This window comes from Dama dama, chromosome 15 (genome assembly GCF_033118175.1).
Source record: "Dama dama isolate Ldn47 chromosome 15, ASM3311817v1, whole genome shotgun sequence".
Lineage (NCBI taxonomy): Eukaryota > Metazoa > Chordata > Mammalia > Artiodactyla > Cervidae > Dama > Dama dama.
The window spans coordinates 9,693,473-9,714,489 of NC_083695.1; the positions used below are offsets into that span (position 1 = coordinate 9,693,473).

At 51.5% G+C, this 21,017-nt stretch overlaps 1 protein-coding gene across 5 annotated transcripts in view; it reads left to right on the plus strand.

Moving 5' to 3' along the window:
- The first annotated feature begins 495 nt into the window (after positions 1 to 495).
- GNG4 (G protein subunit gamma 4) overlaps positions 496 to 21,017 on the plus strand; it is a 67,725-nt gene continuing 47,203 nt past the window's right edge. For 2 of the 5 annotated variants that reach the window (XM_061161433.1, XM_061161435.1), the window contains exon 1: positions 496 to 677. The gene's annotated coding sequence lies outside the window, so the exon portion shown is untranslated. Of the gene's footprint in view, positions 678 to 698; positions 923 to 21,017 lie in introns of those variants that run through there. The other 3 variants (XM_061161434.1, XM_061161436.1, XM_061161437.1) reach the window with 2 other exon arrangements.

The window sequence follows — 21,017 nt, forward strand, 5'->3', positions numbered from 1 at the left end:
AAGCCCGCGAGGACCACGGCCCTAAGACCCTGCCTTTACCCCTCACCTCCCTTCCCCCAGCCCCTGGGCGACGCGCGCTCCGAGCGGAGAGCCGGGCCAGACGGGGGGCGCGGGGCCGAGCCGGGAGCGCGCGGAGCTGAGCGCGGGGTCGGGCAGCGGGCCCGGGGGGCGCGCGGAGGGCGCGGAGCCCCGGTGCGGGAGCCCCGGTGACGCATCAGTGACGTCGACGGCGGCGGGCGGGATTTCCCGGCCCCTCCCGGGCGCCCGGCGAGACCCCGCCGTGGAGCGGGGGCGACAAAACACGGACGCGAGGAGGCCGGGGCCGGGGCTGGCCGCGCGCCCGGAGCCCGGCCTGGGGTGCCGAACAGACAGAGCGCTTGTTGTCCGAGGACTGCACGCTCCAGCGGGGCCGGGGCTCGGCCTCACGTGGTCTTTCCCCCGCCCGGGCCGGGAGGCGCGGGGCGGGCGGGGCCGGTGACGCGGCGCGGAGACCCCGCGGGCGGAGGAGGGGCGGCGCGGGGCGCGCGTTTCCACCGCTAGCGGGTCTGTATCGAGGTGCGGGAGTCCCGGAGCGGAGCCGGCGCCGGGCTTGAGGGGCGATGCCACTCGGTCTGGCTGCCCCCCGCGAGCACCGCCCCGGAGACAAAGCCCGAGCGTGAGCGGCGCCCTCGGCCGGGGTAAGTGGGCGCCCGCCGGCGGGTCGGTCGGGGCGTGTCGGTGGGGAACGGCTGGCACAGCCCTTGCCCCTGTGAGCTCGGGGCGAGCCGGAGACAAAAGGGAAACTCGAGCTGGACCGTCTCTGGAACTGGAGAGACGGGTCTGGTGCCTGCGTCGTCCCGCAGCTGTCGGGGGAAGCTCGCGAAACGACACCTGTGATAATCGGCCGCTCACGCCGAGCCCGACCCTCGCGGCACCGGCCCAGGTGGGTATCCGCGGCCCGGCGGGGGCTCCTCGAATCCGGGACTGGCCGCAAAGCCCTTGGGAAACCCGAGCGCAGGTTTGGACAGACAACTCGGAACGTTGAAGGGGTCTCCTGGGGGTCGCGGTCGCCCCATTTGTCCGGCTTGAAGCAGGGGAAGCTCCTGGGGACCCTGTTTCCGTAAGTGGGTCATGGCAGGGACGTCCCCCATTGAAGAAGTGGAGGGGCCAGTAGTAGCGGAAGAGATGGAGTGGCTAGTTGGTTATTTTATTGGGGGACATTTCTTTGGGCCCGAAGAAGCCCTCTTGATTCCTCATCACCGGGACACCTGCTTTGGGAGCAGTTCCGGCGGCGTCAATGGACCACCGGGCCCCTTATGGCGTCTGTCCTCCAGTCTGGTGCTGAAATGGGCTGCGCTTGCCGCGCGCAAACCGGCAGCGTTGGGGGGCGGGGGGGGGGGGGGGTTGGTTTACGGTTTTAAATTACCTTGGGAATAATAACAAAAGGATGGGATGGGGCAGCGGACAGAGGTGTGACTGGAGAAGACTTGGTAATTTAAAAATAAGGAGGACTTGCTTATTTCTGTGTGTCCTGGGCTAGGATGCTCAGAAATGCAAAAATGTTAAAGTTTCATCAAGCGAAAAAGTGGATCATGGACACGCGTTCTCCCACCCTCTCCCCAGCTCCCCACCGACACCCGTTTTCTTCCCTTTCTGTCGCCTCCCAGGACTGTCAAAGGCTGGCAGGGGGCTGGCCGGTTCAGTCGGAGCGAAGGGCCTGCTGGGCTGCGCTGGTTTCGCATTAAAACGTGCCAGTCTTAGCATCTGCTCATGAGCCCTCACTGGTGGTGCCTCCTTCTCATAGAAAATTCAGTGGCAGACATCTCAGAGAGGCAGGGATGGGACTGGGGCTCTTTGGCTGGCTTCGATTCTCTGGGGAAATCCTTTGCCTGATTTTTGGATGGGGTGGGGGAAGGGAGGCAGCCACCTTCTGATCTGGCCCTGTTCCCTGCAGACTACTGTGGGAGCAACCGAGGTGATAAATGGAAAACCTGTTTCAGTCCTGAGAAACAAGACAGGGTACATTGTAAACTGGCAATTATATTTGAAGTGTGGGGTTGGCTGAGTTATCAGTTGTGATGAGACATGGATATCACACGCCATAACTAGTTCATGTAAATACAAGGCTTATTGTGGTGCTTCCCTAGTTAATGAGTAGCCTCACGTTGAGTTATTGGGCTGAAATGACTATTTAGGACAATGAGCTTCCTGTTTTCTCCTCCACCCACACATGGCTCCAATCCTCAGCCTCCTTAACATCCAGTTGCTCAGGGAAAGCCCCTGGAAGGTGTTTGGCCAGCTGAGAAAAAAGCACTGCAGAAGGGTCATTCCCAGTAGTGCCGTGATTGGCCGGACAATTGCCTTTCACACATCTCATGCAAGGCAGTGGTGGAGAAACAAGGAATAAGCTTTTCCTTATATTCATTTTACAGTTTTCATAGCCAAAATGACAATTCATGGTGCCCCCCCAGATCTTGCTACATTCTTTGAAATGGTGAGAACTGGACCCTGTCCTCTTGTTCCCCGGGTTCCCAGGAAGCAAGTGCCTGACAGCTGTCTCTGGAGGATGAGGTTGGGCTTAGGAGTGATTGTGTGTGATGTCTCTCTCTCTCTCTCTCTCTCTCTCTCTCACACACACACACACACACACACACACTGACTCACCACATAACTACTGCTTACTGAGGAATGCAGCCAAATGGCTGAGAAAAGACTGAAGTCTACTAGACAGATCATTCTCATTTATTTTTAGCCACATTTCACTGTCACATTTTTCTTACTTTGTCTCATTTTTGTTCTAGCTGAAGAAGGGAGACTACCTTATAATGCATTACGTGCTAGTAGATTGCCCTTTTTTCTTAATGGAATTTTGAATTGTCTTTAAGATATTACCTGATTCGTTCTCAGAACACTTTTATGAGAATTTACTAGTATCTAACCTTGCACATTTTCTCCATTTTTAATTTTTTTCCACTCTAGACATATTCAGACATCAAGAGGCTTATTAGGTAAGCCTCTTGTTACTCTCAGGTAGAGAGATTGCTCAGTATTCTTAAACCAGAAGCTGAAATTTAACTTCTTTCATACACCAAAAATACTACCAAAAAAATCCTTTCAACAATAACCAGCAAAAGAATTTTAACTGGAAGTCAGGAGAAGCTGAATGAGTGTCAGAAAAGAAAAACAGTGAAATCAGTTATAGTGTAGAAATTAGCGTGATGCTACTGAAAGTTCTTGGAGCTTCCCTGATAGCTGAGTGGTAAAGCATCTGCCTGCCAATACAGGATACTCAGGTTCAGTCTCTGGGTCGGGAAGATCCCCTGGCGAAGGCAATGGCAACCCACTCCTGTATTCTTGCTTGGGAAATCCCGTGGACAGAAGAGCCTGGCGGGCTACAGTCCATGGGGTCTCAAAGAGTCAGTCATTACTTAGCAACTAAACAATAACAACTGAAAAGTCTTAAGTTGCTGGTTAAAGCCATATGAAGAATAAACGAACTATCTTTTTAAATGATCAGAAGTGAAGATGTTGCAAATGGAGTTTCCATTTAGGGAAGAAAGTAGAAGCAAGGAGTACTGCTGGAAGAAAAGAAAATATTACACAGGGAAACAATGGGTACTTGAAAAGAGATTATCCAACAAGCTAGCTGGAGCATTCCAAGTCACTTTAATTGTCCAGGTGCCTTTGTTGTGTCAGGTAGCAGCTGGGATGCAGTCAGTCTTCCTGGTGGAAATTGACAAACAAAATGGCGGGTCCTGTGAGGATGGGGAGGGTGGGTGTGTTGAGGATATGATGCTTGAGGAATGGGCCCTGGGTGTCCAAGGAGAAGTGAGGAGTGTGATCAGGCTACTCTATGCTCAAAGCCCTGATTTTCCCAGGTGTCTGCAAGTCACCAGTGCCCCAACCTGGGAGGACCAGACAGCAGAGGGAGCATGGGGCAGCCGGGTGGAGGAACGACCGGGCTTCCTCTGGGCCCATCATGTGGATGATCTCATTTAATCCTCACAGCACACCTGCAAGGTTTCTCTTTGTGTTGTTCAGTTGCCAAGCCATGTCTGACTCTTCACCACCCCATGGACCGCAGCATGCCAGTCTTCCCTGTCCCTTAGCATCTCCCGGAGTTTGCCCCAAGTTCGTGTCCATTGAATCAGTGATGCCATCCAACCATCTCATCCTCTGCGCCCTCTTCTCCTTCTACCTTCAGTCTTTCCCAGCATCAGGGTCTTTTCCAATGAGTCAGCTGTTCACATCAGGTGTCCAAAGTATTGGAGCTTGAGCTTCAGCATCGGTCCTTTCAATGAATTCATGGTTGATCTCCTTGCAGTCCAGGGACTCTCAAGAGTCTTCTCGAGCACCACAGTTTGAAAGCATCACTTCTTCGGCACTCAGATCTTTATGGTCCAGCTCTCACATCCATACGTGACTACTGGAGAGACCATAGCTTTGGCTATAGGGACCTCTGTCGACAAAGTGGTATCTTTGCTCTTTAATACACTATCTAGGTTTGTCAGAGCTTTCCTGCCAAGAAGCAGTCATCTTCTAATTTCAGGTTAAAGGTTTCTCTTTAGGCAAAACAACAATGGTGTGCCCTTAATGTCCTTTTTATCCAGGAGTATTCTGACCGGCTTTTTGTGGGTGATGGTGACTTTTTAAACTAACCAAGGAAGTGCATATACCAATCTATGTGTGTGTGTGCATACACGCATGTACTCAGTCAGGTCAGACTCTTTGCAACTCTGTAACCTACCAGGCTCCTCTGTCCGTGGAATTCTCCAGGCAAGAATACTGGAGTGGATTGCCATTTCCTTCTCCAGGGTATCTTTCTTCCAAAGGATTGATACTTTTGAACAGTGGTATTAGAGAAGACTCTTGGGAGTCCCTTGGACTGCAAGATCAAACCAGTCAATCCTAAAGGAAATCAGTCCTGAATATTCATTGGAAGGACTGAAGTTGAAGCTCCAATACTTTGGCTACCTAATGCAAAGAACTGACTCATTAGAAAAAGACCCCGATGCTGGGAAAGATTGAGGACAAGAGAAGAAGGGGAGAACAGAGGATGAGATGGTTGGATGGCATCACTGATTCGATGGACATGAGTTTGAGCAAGCTCTGGGAGTTGATGATGGACAGGAAAGCCTGGCATGCTGTAGTCCATGGGGTCACAAAGAATCAGAGACGATTGAGCAACTGAACTGAATGGGACTTGTGCTGTGAGGCTGAAGAAGTAGATAGAAGAGACAGACGATAGAAGTAATGCTTTAAACATCCCTCTGGGGCCCAGGTTATTCTCTCTGCCCCATCAAAGGCAGGCACAACGCAGAGCAGTAGCCCTCCATCCAGTGAGTGGCAGGAACCGTGCTTTCTGCTCTTCTCCTTAGTCCTCGGCCGCCTCCTGGCTCTCATGCCTCACAGTTGTGGGGCCTTCTCTTCAACCCCTCCCCAGGGTCACCACCAAAGGAAGAGGAGCAGGGCCATAGCAGTGGAAGAAGGAAAACATTTTAAATTCTTTCCAAAATTCTCATTAGAACACCTTTACAGCTACAGCAAAAGGCATTAACATGAAAAATAAATGTGCCCTCTGTAACTCCCGGATTCAATTGTAGTTACTTCTTCCCATGTTTCATCACACAAATTTGTAAAATCAAGAGATTTTTGCCAAAGCAATATATGAATATAAAGATTCAAGTAGGAGAACTGGAATCAGAAAACAGGAAGGAAGGAGGCACGGGAGTATCGAGAAGGGTGGAAAGCAAGTGTGGAAGTTGCTGAGGGCAGTTTGTTACAAGTAGGTTATTTTCCATGATGGCCCCTCAGCCTCTGTGACTCAAGTCGACACTGTTGGAGGGGCAAAGACCAGGATGGCAGACAGTGGGTGGTGTCAGGACCCTCACATCCTGGAGGGACCCCCTTTTTATCTGTGGATCCCACTCTCACAGTGGCCTCCACCCTCCCATCTTATCTGTATGAAGGTCCAGGCATACCCAAGACTTGGTGTCCTCTGGAGTGTTTTCCCAGGACAGGCATCTGTCCTGTTGCTCTGGAATACCTGCTATGTATACCTTTTATGGAGATGTAGGAGAGGGGGGATACTTTTTCTCTTCCCTCTTATGTTCTGTACCTGGGGCCTGCAATTAAACTGCTGACAGATGAAAATAACAGGGGAATAGAGCTAGATTAACAGGGGGAGGGTTTATTACACATGTACACAGGCCCTTTGCAGGGAAGAAGAAAAACCCGAAGAGTACACTTCAGAGCACATACACCCTTTTAACAAAGGGAGGTGAATTGTGGGAAAATGACATAACAAAGGTGGGGGTGGGGGTTGAGCTTCTAGGGGTGGTAAATTTGGGGTGGGTATGTGTGTGACAAAAGTTAATGACAGATAAGTGTTATTTTAGTGAGGTCTACTTGTGTAGGCCCGCCTTGGTGATGTCTTTCTTCGGTAATACTGGTTGTTTTCCTTCTCCTGGGTGATGGGAGTGTGGAAACACCTTCACAAAAGGCAATTTATGTCCTGGTTTTAGGTAGAGAGGGGCAGGCCAGAGAGTTCCTCCTGCATGCTGCTGCCTTTAGCTCAAAATAATCCTTATACCAAGGTGGCATCTTTGGGGATGGTATATTCTGATCCCAGGCTGCCCAGTTGGCTCAGTGATAAAGAATTCACCTGCCAGTGCAGGAGACTTGGATTCTATCCCTAGGCCGGCAAGATCCCTTGGAGGAGGGCATGGCAACCCACCCCAGTGTTCTTGCCTGGAGAATCCCATGGACAGAGCAGCCTGGCGGGCTATAGTCCACGGGGTCACAAAAGAGTCAGACACGACTGGGCAACTAAACAACAATAACATTCTGATCTGCCTCAGAATTTCTAGCAGAACCTTTCCTCAGCAAAGTCTGAAGCCCAAAGCCAGTGTAGCATCCTAAACCAGCATGACTAACCTGTCTTTGCTTTTAGTTTCTGTTCATCAGTCTTGGGAAAATTCTGTTTTCTCTGTGCCCCAGTTGATTGTACTTACAACCCAGGGGCTTCCGTGGTCAGTAGATGCTCATTTAGCCCCTGACACCTGTGGGGCCATGCGGATGAAGGAGGGTTGTGTCCTGGTTAAGGAGACGGATTACTGAAGTGTGTCCGTGTATGTTTGATGGGGAAGCAAATGTTGCAGAGATGTAAAAACAGTCAGGCTTCCGGAGTTTTAATGGCTTTGTGGCCAGGAAAGGCTGATGGAACTTGAGTGGAGATTTCCAAAGCATTGAACCTCAAGGGAAATAATAGAGGGATGCTGACAGTGACATCAGCCTCCAGATTCTTTCTATAACTGGGTGAGGTGCAGACACATAACCGGCCTTCATCAGCCTCCTGTGTTTTCTTCTGCAGCTGAACTTTATCCGACAGGACAGGATCACCGGAGTCTTCTGCTGACTTAGACTTTGGGTTCCCAGATGACCCTATCACCCCACCTGTGTCTCTGAGGGGCTTCACCTCATCTTCCTTGCAGTTGGGGTTTGATGTTTCAGCTCCATTCTTATCCACTTGGTTGGTCTTGTCGAACTGTGCCTTTTTCTGGCTGTTTCCCACAAACTTTTCTGTGCTTCTCCATCCATGTGCAGTGTGTGTGACCACAGCTGTGTCTCCACACCCTTAGACCTGTTAAGAGGACATCAGAGACCACTGTGTCCTGTCCAGCCCCCAGGTCCACTGTGCTCTCTACGGGGTCAGACTCCTCTGAACTCCCCAGCTTCTCTCCTTGTGCTGGAACCTGTTTTAGTGAACAGTGTCTGAAATAAGTTGATTGTTGGCCTGGACCCAGACACATTTTCCTGGTGAGGGGATTTGTCCCCACGGAGTCTACTGATCCTCACTGTGACCAGCCTTCCCAGGGTGGCTGGCCTTTCTCTGCTTTTCCTGAGCTTTCCTGCTGAAAACTACATTCATCCAGATTGCTGGACACCAGGAAAGGACTTTCTCAATGCATATATTTTGCTCAAAGTGGTGGATGTATGGCTAATAGACTGTATGTAAACCGTACATTTTTTTTTCCACTGGAGGGAACTCTTTAAAAATGTGACCTTTTTCTTCCAATTTTATTTTATGTTATATTGAAGCATAGTTGATTTACAATATTGTGTCAATTTCTGCTGTGCAGCAAAGTAACTCAGTTGTACGTATATGCATATATATATATTCTTTTTCATATTCTTTTCCATTATAGTTTTTCATAGGATATAGAATATAGTTCCCTGTGCTATACAGTAGGACCTTATTCATAAATCATACACTCTCATGATGTTTCTTTATTAAGGACTTCCCTAGTGGTCCAGTGGCTACGACTCCACGCTCCCAATGCAGTGGGCCCTGGGTTCGATCCCTGGTCAGGAAGCTAGATCCCTCATGCCACGACTAAAGATAATGCATGCCACAACTAAGACCCGGTACAGCCAAATAAATAGACAAATAGTCTTTTTTTTTTTTTTAAAGATGTTCATTTACTGAACGTGTGACAAGCAGTTGAGTTCATGCACTAGGTATTCTGGGCGCTAGCAATTTAAAGATGAATAAGACATAGTCATGCCCTTCAAAGAACTCATAATCTAGAGGGAAATACGTGTGTGTAAACAGCTCACCCACCCCAGGTTAACACTCTGACGGCCCCATTTAAAGTGCCGTGGGAGCAGTGAAGCTGGGAGCATCACTTCTTCCAGGGAGCGGCGGGTGCAGCAAGAACCTGACCACGAGCTTGGCTCTTAAACTGGCCCTGGAAAGCTGAGTCACAGTTTTCAATGCAGACAAAGGAGAAAGGGCTTTCTAAGCAAGAGGGACCAGCCTGTGTGGAGGCTCAGAGTTAGGAGAGTGCAGCAAGGAGTGCAGCAAGAGGGGAGAAGGCAGAGCGGAGCCAGGGGATGAAGACTCGTGAGTGGCAGATGGAAGCGTGTTCTCTGGGAGGAGCGGCCCGGGGCAGGTGCTCAGCAGATGCAGGATTTAGCAGGGCCCAGCCGCGGCGCTCTGTGCCTGCTGTGAGGAGTAAGTAGGAGATGGAGGGTGGGGAGAGCTGCCCTCCAGGGGAGCAGAAGTCTGGCTGCAGGTGGAACCACAGCCACTGGTACCCGGGTGATAACAGTGGTGGGTGAGACTGCCCACCTGGAGGGTAGAAGGGAAACCAAGTAGTGAGGCTTCAGAGAACAGATGCACAGTTTGGGACAAAACAACAGTGATTCTGGAGAGTACATGCTCTTTCTACTGCAAGTTCTCATGTCGCTTAGGAGGGCCCCGCCTCACTGCCCAGCAGTGCCTGAGCCTGCTCAGCCCGCCTGTCTCTTCGAAGCCACAGCGAACCGCCACCACCCGCTTCCCTGGGTGACTCATTCTCTGCCGATGGAGCGGTTGCAGCCCTGCTCCTTGTTTACAATTCCTTGGTCCCCCTGATGTGGTGGGTTTGATCCGAGGCTGCTCACGCCACCTCTCCCCACTCGCTGACGTTGGGGATGACAGTTTATTAGCCTTCAGTGAGAACGTGTCTCTCCCAAAGGGTGAGTCTCTGTTTCCTGTTTTTGCAGAACCTCCCGGTCACCCTCTATTCACCCCCTAAGCTCTGGTGGCCCCAGGTCAGGCTTCACGGTAACCATGGCAACTCACCTAAGCCGCCCACAGATTGGCCCAGGGCCCCGTCCAGCCTGGGCTCCCTCTGGTTTTCATTGTGAAACGTGCCCCTAGTGGGGCTTCTCTCTCTCTCTCTCTCACAGTCCTCACTCTGTTCTGCTGATGTTTCCTCACTGCACCTTCCCAGTGTGCGGGATGCAGAGTGGAAGAGGCAGGCAGTGGAGGGGGCGTCAGTGGTTGTGGCTCCTAGACTCTACCGCACAGGCTCAGTCATTGGGGGTGCACAGGCTTAGTTGCTCTGTGGCGTGTGGGATCCCCCAGCTCAGGGGTCGAACCCGTGTCTCCTGCATCGGCAGGTGGATTCTTTACCACTGAGCCACCAGGGAGGCCCCCAGGATTGTCTCTTGAGTTTTACAAACCGCTGATGGTTTCTGTGGGTCCTTCTTCCTTGCGTCTGATCACCCCCAGCCTGCCCAACCATCCTGGGGCCCCGTTTCCCAGGCTGGTCTCTCCCACTTCCCCCGCCTCACCCCTGGAGCCAGGAGATGTGACTCCCAGCAAACTCCACCTGTAGGACTCAGGTTTTCCGGAAACTCTGGGATGCCTGCATGCATCAGTCTCACAAGATAGCCTCCTCGATGGGGAAATCAGTTGCTCGCCCTGAAGGCCTGCTCCCGCAGAGTGCATACTTGACCTGGGGACACAGACATCCCCTCCCAGCTCCCTTCCCACAGCGAGCAGCGCCCCGTGGTCCTGAGCCGCCTGCAGGGGGCCCCTTGTTTGCTCTGGAGTCAGGAAGCACCCTTGGTTGTTGAGACGTGTGAAGGTTGCCCGCGCTCCTTACACGTGGCCCCCCGGCCCCCCCACACGGTCTCCCGGTGTGACCGCGCTCCTTACACGTGGCCCCCCGGCTCCCCCACACGGTCTCCCGGTGTGACCGCGCTCCTTACATGGCCCCCGGCCCCCCACACGGTCTCCCGGTGTGACCGCGCTCCTTACATGGCCCCCCGGCTCCCCCACACGGTCTCCCGGTGTGACCGCGCTCCTTACACGGCCCCCCGGCTCCCCCACACGGTCTCCCGGTGTGACCGCGCTCCTTACACGTGGCCCCCCGGCCCCCCACACGGTCTCCCGGTGTGACCGCGCTCCTTACACGTGGCCCCCCGGCCCCCCACACGGTCTCCCGGTGTGACCGCGCTCCTTACATGGCCCCCCGGCCCCCCCACACGGTCTCCCGGTGTGAGCGCGCTCCTTACACGTGGCCCCCCGGCCCCCCACACGGTCTCCCGGTGTGACCGCGCTCCTTACACGTGGCCCCCCGGCTCCCCCACACGGTCTCCCGGTGTGACCGCGCTCCTTACATGGCCCCCCGGCTCCCCCACACGGTCTCCCGGTGTGACCGCGCTCCTTACACGTGGCCCCCCGGCGCCCCCACACGGTCTCCCGGTGTGACCGCGCTCCTTACACGTGGCCCCCCGGCCCCCCCACACGGTCTCCCGGTGTGACCGCGCTCCTTACACGTGGCCCCCCGGCCCCCCACACGGTCTCCCGGTGTGACCGCAGTCCTTACACGTGGCCCCCCGGCTCCCCCACACGGTCTCCCGGTGTGACCGCGCTCCTTACACGGCCCCCCGGCTCCCCCACACGGTCTCCCGGTGTGACCGCGCTCCTTACACGTGGCCCCCCGGCTCCCCACACGGTCTCCCGGTGTGAGCGCGCTCCTTACATGTGGCCCCCCGGCCCCCCACACGGTCTCCCGGTGTGACCGCGCTCCTTACATGGCCCCCCGGCTCCCCCACACGGTCTCCCGGTGTGACCGCGCTCCTTACACGGCCCCCCGGCTCCCCCACACGGTCTCCCGGTGTGACCGCGCTCCTTACACGTGGCCCCCCGGCTCCCCCACACGGTCTCCCGGTGTGACCGCGCTCCTTACACGTGGCCCCCCGGCTCCCCCACACGGTCTCCCGGTGTGACCGCGCTCCTTACACGTGGCCCCCCGGCCCCCCCACACGGTCTCCCGGTGTGACCGCGCTCCTTACACGTGGCCCCCCGGCCCCCCCACACGGTCTCCCGGTGAGACCGCGCTCCTTACACGTGGCCCCCCGGCCCCCCACACGGTCTCCCGGTGTGACCGCGCTCCTTACACGGCCCCCCGGCTCCCCCACACGGTCTCCCGGTGTGACCGCGCTCCTTACACGTGGCCCCCCGGCTCCCCCACACGGTCTCCCGGTGTGACCGCGCTCCTTACACGGCCCCCCGGCTCCCCCACACGGTCTCCCGGTGTGACCGCGCTCCTTACACGGCCCCCCGGCTCCCCCACACGGTCTCCCGGTGTGACCGCGCTCCTTACACGTGGCCCCCCGGCTCCCCCACACGGTCTCCCGGTGTGACCGCGCTCCTTACACGTGGCCCCCCGGCTCCCCCACACGGTCTCCCGGTGTGACCGCGCTCCTTACACGGCCCCCCGGCTCCCCCACACGGTCTCCCGGTGTGACCGCGCTCCTTACACGGCCCCCCGGCTCCCCCACACGGTCTCCCGGTGTGACCGCGCTCCTTACACGGCCCCCCGGCTCCCCCACACGGTCTCCCGGTGTGACCGCACTCCTTACACGTGGCCCCCCGGCCCCCCCACACGGTCTCCCGGTGTGACCGCGCTCCTTACACGTGGCCCCCCGGCCCCCACACGGTCTCCCGGTGTGACCGCGCTCCTTACACGTGGCCCCCCGGCTGCCCCACACGGTCTCCCGGTGTGACCGCACTCCTTACACGTGGCCCCCCGGCCCCCCCACACGGTCTCCCGGTGTGACCGCGCTCCTTACACGTGGCCCCCCGGCTCCCCACACGGTCTCCCGGTGTGACCGCACTCCTTACATGGCCCCCCGGCCCCCCACACGGTCTCCCGGTGTGACCGCGCTCCTTACATTGCCCACAGGCTCCCCCACACGGTCTCCCGGTGTGACCGCACTCCTTACACGTGGCCCCCCGGCCCCCCCACACGGTCTCCCGGTGTGACCGCGCTCCTTACATTGCCCACAGGCTCCCCCACACGGTCTCCCGGTGTGACCGCGCTCCTTACACGTGGCCCCCACGCCCCTGGGTTCTCTTGTCCTGCTCACCTCCTCTCTCTCAACACAGGGGTCCAGAGACAGCTCAGTCCCGGCCTTCCTCTGTTCTCTTTCAAGGTGCCGCTGGGGTCCTCTCATAAATGAGAGGGGCTTCCCAGGTGGCACAGTGATAACCAATCCGCCTGTCAGTGCAGGAGTCCCAGGTTTGATCTCTAGGTCGGGAAGATCCCCTGGAGTAGGAAAAGGCAGTATTCTTGCTGGAGAGTCCCATGGACACAGGAGCCTGATGGATTACAGCCCATGGGGTGGCAAAGAGTCAGACATTACGGAAGGACTGAGCACATATACGAGAGACTCCCTTGTACAGTTCAAAAGTTTGGCACCCAAAACTCCTTTCTGAGGAGAGCTTTCAGAATCTACTTTCAGGTGAAAAGCCAAACACCTCTGTTTTTCTCTTCTCTAATAATCCTAGTTCCCAAGCAGGCATTGTGGATGCCTCTGGCCGACTGAGAAGGGTTAGGTACAGGGAAGCAGAATCCCTGCAGATGGTGACTGCAGTCATGAAATTAATTCCTTCTTGGAGGAAAATCTATGACCAACCTAGACAGCATATTAAAAACCAAAGACATCACTTTACCGCCAATGTTCATCTAGTCAAAGCTATGGTTTTTCCAGGAATCATGTATGGGTATGAGAGTTGGACCATAAAGAAAGCTGAGCTCTGAAGAATTAATGCTTTTGAACTGTGGTGTTGGAGAAGACTCTTGGGAGTCCCTTGGATAGCAAGGAGATCCAACCAGTCCATTCTAAAGGAGATCAGTCCTACATATTCACTGGAAGGACTGAGGCTGCAACTCCAATACTTTGGCCACCTGATGTGAAGAAATGACACATTGGAAAAGACCCTGATGCTGGGAAAGATTGAGGGCAGGAGGAGAAGGGGATGACAGAGGATGAAATGGTTGGATGGCATCACCGACTCAATGGACATGAGTTTGAGCAAGCTCTGGGTGTTGGTGATGGACAGGGAAGCCTGGCGTGCTGCAGTCCATGGGGTCGCAAAGATTCAGACACAGCTGAACAACTGAACTGAACAGGGAAGCATGGAAATAAAGCACAGATGAAGTGTCAGAATATTCTCCTTCTACACCCTGGTCTGGACTTACCTGGTTAGGGAAAGGAAGGACCCTCAGGGTCCCTGAGATGAAAGTGAAAGGAAAGATCCCTAACTATTACTAGGGCAATGTAGTGAGGCCAGATAATCAACCACTGACTTGTTAAAAGAAGTTAAGGGGCTTAAGTTACCTCCCCTCTGCCAGTCTGCAGCTTCCTCAGGGTGGTACCTAGAATTACTGCAAGAATTCTCTAAATTCGCATCTCCACCAGGAATCCTGTAGACTGAACACAGGATGCTGTACTTTTGAATTGTTGCTGTTCTGTCGCTAAGTTGTGTCCGACTCTTTGTGACCCGACGAACTATAGCACGCCAGGCTTCCCTGTCCTTCACTGTCTCCCAGAGTTTGCTCAAACGCATGTTCATTGAATCAATGATGCCATCCAACCATCTCATCCTGTCACCCCCTTCTCCTCCTGCCCTCAATCTTCTCCAGCATCAGAGTTTTTCCAGTGAGTCCTCTTTGCATCAGGTAGCCAAAGTTTTGGAGCTTCAGCATCAGTTCTTCCAATGAATGATCAGGGTTGATTCCTTTAGGATTGACTGGTTTGATCTCCTTGCAGTTAAAGAACTCTCAAGAATCTTCTCTAGCACCACAGTTTGAAAGCATCAATTCTTGGGCACTCTGCCTTCTTTATGGTCCAACTCTCATATCTGTATATGACTACTGGAAAAACCATAGGTTTGTCTATATGGACCTTCGTCAGCAAAGTGATGTCTCACTTTTTAATGTTCTGTTTAGGTTTGCCATAGCTCTTCTTCCAAGGAGCAAGCATCTTTTAATTTCATGGCTGCAGTCACCATCTGCAGTGATTTTGGAACCCAAGAATGTAGAATCTGCCACTGTTTCCACTTTTTCTCCACCTATTTGCTGTGAAGTGATGGGACCAGACGCCATGACCTTAGTTTCTTGAAGGCTGAGTTGTAAGCCAGCTTTTCAATCTCCTCTTTCATTCTCATCAAGAGGCTCCTTAGTTCCTCTTTGATTTGTGCCATTAGAATATTGTCTGCTTATCTGAGATAGTAGATATTTCCCCCAGCAATCTTGTTTCCAGCTTGTGATTGATCCAACCTGGCATTTCACATGATGTACTCTGCATGGAAGTTAAATAAGCAGGATAACAATATACAGCCTTGATGTACTCCTTTCCCAATTTTGAACCAGCCTCTTGTTCCATGTCTGGTTCTAACTGTTGCTTCTTGACTTGCATACAGGTTTCTCAGGAGACTGGTAAAGTGGTTTGGTATTCCCATCTCTTTAAGAATTTTCCAGTTTGTTGTGATCCACACGGTCAAAGGCTTTAGCATAGTCAGTGAAGCAGAAGTAGACATTTTTCTGGAATTCCCTTGCTTTTTCTATGATTCAATGGATGTTAGTGATTTGATCTCTGGTTCTGCCCTCTCTAAATCCAGCTTGAACATCTGGAATTCTCAGTCCACCTACTGTTAAAGCCTAGCTTGAAGAATTTTCATCATTGCTTTTCTTTGAGATTAGAATGAAAACTGACCTTTCCAGTCCTGTGGTCATTGCTGAGTTTTCCAAATTGTCTGGCATATTGAGGGCAACACTTTAACAGCACCATCTTGTAGGATTTGAAATAGCTCAGCTGGAATTCCATCACCTCCGCTAGCTTTGTTCATTGTGATGCTTCCTGCACAGTGATAAGGTAACAATGAATCTCAGTCTATTACTGAGTTCTTTAGATCATTTTATATCTCCTGAGTCGGTGGTTATCAAAAGCACTGCCATAAAGGGGACTTCCCTGGTGGTCCAGGGAGACTCTGCACTCCCAATACAGGAGACCTTGGTCGGGGAACTAGACCTGGCATGCTGCCACTGAAGATCCCTCCTGCCACAAGTAAGACCTGATGCAGCCAAGTATATAAATGAATAAGTACTGCCATAAAGGAAGCTGCGTTTTTCAATATTAGTATTGTTTTGGAAGGGACCCGTATGGTTGAACTACTGAAACCATGGTCTGTGAAGTCCCTTTGTTTCTAACACTCTGTGGTTCATTAACAATGTCTTATTAAGGTAAACGTTCTAAATATGCAGGAATTCCCTGGCGGCTCAGACAGTTAAGAATCTCCCTGCAATGCGGGAGATCCAGGTTCAATCTCTGGGTTGGGAAGATCCCTTGCAGAAGAGAACAGCTGCCCACTCCAGTTTTCTTGCCTGGAGAGTCCCGTGGAGAAATATCTTTGCTGTCAACGTTTTCCTCATTGCTTTCCTACATCAGCCGCTGGCCTCAGAGCAGGAAGACTCTCTAAGCAGCTTTCCTTCCTTCCACAGGCAGTGAGTGCAGACTCTCAGGGGTGGGGTCCTCCCCGCCTAGGTGTAGGGAGCAGTTCTGAAACTGGCGGTTGGTCCCTCACCCTCCCTGGCAGAGTGGGAACTCGTTAGCAATCAGTGGGACGGACTGTGCCATCACATAGGGACCCCCACCTCCCCCACCCTTCTCTGGTTTGGAGTCTCCTCCCATCCCCGGGTGAGCCTTTGCTTGTACCAGAGCTTCATTTTATCTGCTTATCAGATTAGGATACTGGTGGGTTTTTTTTTTTAAAACTTTTAATTTTGTACTGGGGCTTACCAGGTGGTGCTAGTGATAAAGAACCTGCCTGCCAATGCAGGAGACATAAGAGACGTGGGTTTGATCCCTGGGTCAGGAAGATCCCCTGAAGCAACACGCTTCAGTATTCTTGCCTGGAGAATCCCATGGGCACAGGAGCCTGGTGGGCTCTGGTCCATAGGGTTGAAGAGAGTCAGACACAACTGAAGTGACTTAGCACACACGTACTAGCCAATCAACAGTGTGATAGCTTCAGGTGAACAGAGGAGACTGAGGCGAGTCCCTTGTATGGCCAAGCCCCTTGCTGTTCACAGGGACACTGGTCTTTGCATCCTCCTCTATTTACTTACAGAGATGTTGTTTGTGAGCCGGACCACTTGTATCATTTTCTTACTTTTTTTTTTTTTTTTTTAAAAGTCTTTATTGAGCTTGTTACAATATTGCTTCTGCTTTATGCTTTTTCATTTTTGGGCTGTGAGGCATGTGGGATCTTAGTTCCCTGACCAGGGATAGAACCCACACCTGCATTGGAAGAGGAAGTCTTAACTGCTGGATCACCAGGGAGGTCCCCATTTTCTTGCTTTTTATAGTCTTTTCTCGGTGAGACTTTTCCCATCTCAGATGCCTCTTCACAACAGCCAGTTGACTTCTGATTAAAAGGAGAAATAGCCAGAGCCAGCCTCCCTGGCCCACTGTCTTGCTCAGACGTGGCTCAGAGCATTCCCAATGTGGTCCAGCCATTTGGTACAAGAGGAGCTTTTTCTCCTCCAGTGCTTTGCGTAGGGAAGCTGGCACAGGTCAGATCAGCTCAGCATCTCCCGGGGGCTGTGGTTCCTTTGGCTGCTGGGAACGGAGAATTTGTCTCTGCTTGCCTCTAGCCCCAGCCCTGCCAATTGCCACCACCTCCTCTCCTTAGGGGCTACTCTCCACAAACAACTGCTTTTCCTGGGATCTTCAGCAGTCTGTTGACACATTAAAGAAAAACTCAGGTCAGACTCTGCATCTTTTTTCTTGGAAAATACCCAGATTACTTTCAGGCTTTTTAAATGTGACCTGTTTTTTGTGTTTTTTTTTTCTTCTTCTTCCACTGCTGATAACATTTTCTCCTCCATGCATAGTTCACTTGAGCCTCACAAAACATTCTGTCTGCAAAGTATGAGTAACCACCTTGGAGAAATCCCGTTAATGCCAGTGACAAAGGATTGGCCCTGTTAGTCGGTATCAGTTCTTCCTTCCTCTTTACTTTATTATTTCTTAGATTTTGGTTGTGCTGGGTCTTCGTCGCAGCACATGGACTTCCCTACTTGTTGCACACAAGCTTTGCTGCCTCAGAGATATGTGGAATCTTAATTCCCCAACCAGAGACTGAACCTGCATCCCCTGCGTTAGAAGGTGGAATCTTAATCACTGGACCACCAAGGAAGCCCCTTTCCTTCCTCTTTATAAAGACAGCTGACTTTGAGTTGTCATTTGGTCTTAAAAAAATTCTCTTCCTCTAGAAGGAAAATTGCATTACTGTGTTTGTCTTTCTCCTTTCAAGATCAAGACATTAAGTTGTGTAGTCACTAAGTCATGTCCGACTCTTTGTGACCCCATGGACTGTAGCCCACAGATCCCTCTATCCATAGAATTTTCCAGGCAAGAATACTGGAGTGGGTTGCTGTTTCTTCCTGCAGGGGATCTTCCTGACCCAGGGATCAAACCCGTGTGTCTTGCACCTCCTGCCTTGGCGGAGGATTCTTTGCTACTGCACCGCCGGGGAAGCCCAGTGTGCATCTACTAACTCTAAACTCAGTCCCCCCTCCCCTCCCTCCCTTTCCCTTGGCAGCCACAAGTCTGCTCTCTCTGTCTGTGAACTTTATTTTTTGTGGATAGGTTCGTCTGTGTCGTATGTTATATTCCACATATAAGTGATACCATATGGCATTTCTCTTTCTCTTTTGACTTACCTCACTTAGTATGATGATCTCTGGTTGCATCCAGGTTGTTGCAAATGGCATTATATTATTCTTTTTATGGTTTAATAGTAGTCCATTTTCTGTGTGTAGCACATCTTCTTTATCCACTCGTCTGTCTATGGACATTTAGATTGCTTCCATGTCTTGGCTGTTATAAATAGTGCCGCTGTGAAGCATGAACATAGGCATGCACGTATCTTTTTCAGTTAGTGTTTTGAGGAACCTCCATACTGTTCTCCACAGTAGCTGCACCAACATACGTTCCCACCAGCAGTGTGGAGGGTACCCTTTTCTCTACATCCTCTCCAGCCTTTGTTTTTTTGTAGACTTCAGTGATGGCCGTTTTGACCAATGTGTGGTCATGCCTCATTGTAGCTTTGATTTGCATTTCTCTAATGATTAGCAATGTTGAGCATCTTTTCATGTGCCCATTGACCATCTGTAAGACATGGAAGAGTGTTAAATGCATATTACCAAGTAAAAGAAGCCAATCTGAAAAGGTCATATACTGTATGATTCCAACTATTTGACATTCTGGAAAAGGCAGCGTTATGGAGACAGTAAAAAGATAAGTGGTTGCCAGGGATTGGCAGAACACTGAGGATTTCTTTTTTAATTGACTGTTTTTTAAGAGCAGTTTTAGGTTCACAGCAGAGTTGAGCAGAAGGTACAGAATTCCCATGGACCCCCTCCTCCCACATGTGTACAGCCTCCCCGCTATCAGCGTCCTCGACAAACTAAGCACAGTTACAAGTTATAAACATATACTGACACACCATCATCACCCAAGGCCCAGAGCTGACATCTGGGTTTATTCTTGGTGTTGTACATTCTATGGCTTTGGACAAGTTCTCGGAAGATTTTTTTTTGGCAGTGAGACTATTCTATTTGCTTCTGTGATGGTGGATACATGCCATTATACATTTGTCCACTCCCCTGCTAGGAGCTACTTTCAAGGTCAGTTCTTCCCTACGTTCAAGAGAGTCCCAATGTGTTACAGGTTTTCCCAAGAGCCACAGTTTACTGTCTGTCCTCCTCTCTGGTGCTCAGGAGCCAGTTTGTAAATAGCACCCTTGACCAAGACAAATAGCAGGTTGCTAAAGGTGAGACAAAACAGTAATGGAGCCAAAGACCAGAAAGAAATCTTATTTGACCTGTTTTACTCCTAAAGTCTCATAGGAAACTAATAATACTGGAAATAATTGACATACACACACACTCACAATATAGAGTAAAATACTGATGCTTTCTAACAAAATCATCTAATTTTTTTTTGAAAAGATGAATTCTCCAGAAATGTGAAAATGAATGGTTTGCCCTAAGAATGCCTACAGAAAATTTGTTCTTCTTAAATAATGCTAGGAGCAGACATATGAGAGCATTTATCCTTTTCTCAATCAAGAATTACATGGAAAACAAAAGTATCATCGTCCGTCAGCCACTTTCCACTTTGGAAAGGAGCTTTTCTGTTGAAATAATGTCATGTCAGAGTGGGATGCAACGTAGTCTGACCTACACCAGGTTTACCTGGGCCCCATGACCCTGTTCTCCTGTCTGATGTCTCCCTGTTAGAATGGGGATGTCTGTCTTATGCCTGTCACTGTGGTATTTTGGAAGCAGATAACTTGTCTGATTTCACAGGTTCACAGCTGGAGAGGAATTTTTTCCACCAGATGAATCATAACTCAAGTTCTTACCCACACTTGATTTAGATGATATTTAGATGAGATTTTGGACTTCAAGTCAATACCGAAATAGATTAAGACTTTTGGCCTGTTGGGATGGGGTGAATTTATTTTCTTGTAAGAAGGACATGAGTGTGGGGGGACCCAAGGGGTAGAGGGTAATAATGAGCGGAATTGTGTGCCCCACGAAATTCAGAATGACTTTGTTTGGCGATAGGCCTTTAAAGAGCTGATTAATGGGGTCATGTGGTGTCTTTATAAAAGAAGAAATTAGGACACCATCACACACCAAGGGAAGACCCTTTGAGGCCACAGTAAAAAGGCAGCCACCTGCAGGCCACAGCGAGAGTCCTCAGAAGAAACCAGCCCTCCCTGGAGACCCAAAGCCAAAACCCAATTTCTTGTCTTTTCCAGCCTCTAGAGGCTCCATGTGTTCCTTGAGGTCCCCCTCCCATCTTCAAAGCCAGCCAGTGGTTGCAGCATCTTCAGATTTCCACTGTGACACCAACTCTCCCACCTCCTTCAGCATCACGGTCCAGCTTGAGCAGCTCGGACATGTAACCCAGCAAGCAGAAAGAGAGGTCACTTCATGCTTTGTGAGGGCTGGTGTAAAACCGTGCTTAGTCATTCAGTCCGACTCTTTTGAGACCCTGTGCATGGGATTCTCCAGGCAAGAATACTGGAGTGGGTTGCCATTCCCAACTCCAGGGGATCTTCCCGACCCAGGGATTGAATCCAGGATGCCTCAGTTGCAGGGGGATTCTTTATTGCTTGAGCCAGCAGGGAGGCCCACAATGTAAAAGCAGTGGAGCACCGTTAGACTTTCTAATAAATTGTTCATTTACTTCATTTTTGGCAGCACTGGGTCTTCACTGCTGTGCGCAGGCTTTCTCTAGTTGCCAAGCACAGGGTCTAGGGCACAAGCATCATTCCTCCATGGCATGAGAGAGCTTGAACTTCACATTCCTGGACCAGGAATGGAACCCATGTCCCC